At 40.5% G+C, this 2,360-nt stretch overlaps 1 pseudogene; it reads right to left on the bottom strand.

The window, feature by feature from the left end:
* Positions 1-1,256: 1,256 nt before the first annotated feature.
* Positions 1,257-2,099, bottom strand: LOC103605855 (annotated as a pseudogene).
* Between the last annotated feature and the right edge of the window lie 261 nt (positions 2,100-2,360).

Below are 2,360 nucleotides of genomic sequence, written 5' to 3' on the forward strand. Positions count from 1 at the left end.
CAAACAGCCTTAGTTACCCTCTCAAACAAAACGGTGGTTACTTTCAACAGGCGGAAGAACACGGATTGCAAAAGGCCATCTGAAGGCCACACTGCCTTTTTAATAATCACTCTTCCAACCTACTTTCCAAAACTGACTTCTTAAAAAATTAAAACGGGAATTATTATAGGTTTATTTCTCATTTTCGTCGTTACCCACACATTAGTCCTGTAATATTCAACAATGGTAAATGAAATGTTAGAAACCCCTCCCTATTTGTTTACTATAGACATTATAATAACGCTTAGCAAAAGGTTACTTGGAGTAAAAATTAGGACAGAAAAAGAGTTGCTGCCTAGTAGAGATGAAATCATTCAAAAAGAAGCAAAATTTGTTTAACTTCTGAACATTCTTGTAAGCGTTCTGATAGTGAAAACACTGATCAATTTACTACTCTCATTATTTTTCAACTTTGAAACTTTTCCTAGTCCAGTGAAAAAGTTTCTAAGTGACCATAAAGCACAGCTCAGGTGTGTCATCACCCTGCTAGTGAGGGCCCTCCTGCTGCCTCTCGCATTGAGTAGAAGCCCCTCCACAAGGCAAGCAAGCTCTTTCTCAATCTATCTTTTCTAGCCTGAACTCCCACCACTCCCCTACCTATACGAGCCATTTCAGCCAAAGTGCAAATACTTGCTGTTTTCCGAAGATGCTTCACCCTTGAAATGCCCTTTCCCCACCTCTACCTAACGAAGTCCTACCATCCTTCAGTAACCTCCTCAAATGCCACCTACTCCATGAACCCTTTCCTGATGCTCCAAATGGAAACCTTGCCTTCCTCTGAAACCCTAATAATTGGTTTTATCTTTCCCGCAGCACTTAGTGTATTTCACCCTGTCTCACCCACCTCTGAACAACGAACTTCTCTTAGCACCTACACAGTGCATCGCCACACTGGGCTCCGAGCTTACCAGGAAAGTTGGACAGTGTGCAATCCAAAGTACTTCAGGGCATGGAACCCCACCGTAAAACTCCACGAACAAAAATAATCTAAATATCATGACACGTAAATGCACAATAACACTGCATCACATTATGTCGGCCTTCAATAAAAAAACAAAAAGCTTCCTACCCTTTCTTATTCCTCAGAAAAAGTAAATACTGCAAACAGATCACTAATAACTTAAAAGCAGTTTGACAACAAAGTTGTTCCCACATAAATGACTCTTTCGAAACTGCACTCCTCCTCCTTACGTACTGTGCAATTCGCACGTTTTTCCCTATTGGACGAAAAGAGTGGTGAGAACTTTCCCATCAATGTTTATTTTTGTTTCTTTATTCACATACTCGAAGAGGCAACGGTTGGTGGAAAATAACCGCATGGACGGCACCCCAATAACCACGTATGACTTTACTTCCACAAAAATTAAATTTCCTGGGGTCGCGTAGCCTTCAAAAATACATTTGACAATCACTGTACCCCAAGACTTACAGGAAATCATAAGGTAGTCTTCACAGTTGCCTTTGTCATCATCTTGCTGGTCCACAGGGATCCCATTGGCATCTATGACTGCTTCAGAAGCACAGTCTGCTACCAATACTTCTTATGAAACTACATCAGTGGTCAGAGGATCGGTGACAATTTCTGCTTCTACTACACTATCATGAACCACATGCTCAACATGTCCAACATCAGACACATGTATAGATTCACTCGTCAAGACGTGCTCTGGCATAGACATTGAGGCTGAAGTAATGTCAGAAGCTAAAACATCATCTGGGACTGTGCAATGCGCTAAAGAAACTTCTTTGGTTACATCTGAGTCCAGCACTTTCTCAGGAATAATGACCGTTTCGGACACATCTGCTTCTTCCATGATATCTGGGCATTGAACATCTTCTATAACAACGTCCTCAATAACATCTTGGATTACAACTGAGTCTGGGTCATCAGGAACAAAGTTATGCACTGTTATGTCTGACTCCACAACATCTGAAACAAAAACAGTTTCTTGTACTTCCACAACAATTTGATCACCATCCATGTGTGTAGCATCAGCTCCTGTTGCATCAAAAAATGAGTGTGGCTCTTGTGGTTGTAATTCAAGTCCATCTTCATCCATGGCCTTTAATTCTCATCAGTCACAGCTCCTATCTTCTTAATTATACAACTTGAGTCTAATTTAATCTTAATCTTGAACATCCACTGTTGCTGTACCGTGCAGCAATACAATTCTGTCTTCTCTATAGCTCTTCTATGTTTTTCCCAGCCTTTCTTATTCCTCAGAAAAAGTAAATACTGCAAACAGATCTTTAATAACTTAAAAGCAGTTTGACAACAAAGTTGTTCCCACATAAATGACTCTTTCGAAACTGCACTCCTC

This window comes from Galeopterus variegatus, unplaced genomic scaffold (genome assembly GCF_000696425.1).
Source record: "Galeopterus variegatus unplaced genomic scaffold, G_variegatus-3.0.2 Scaffold6122, whole genome shotgun sequence".
Taxonomy (NCBI): Eukaryota; Metazoa; Chordata; class Mammalia; order Dermoptera; family Cynocephalidae; genus Galeopterus; species Galeopterus variegatus.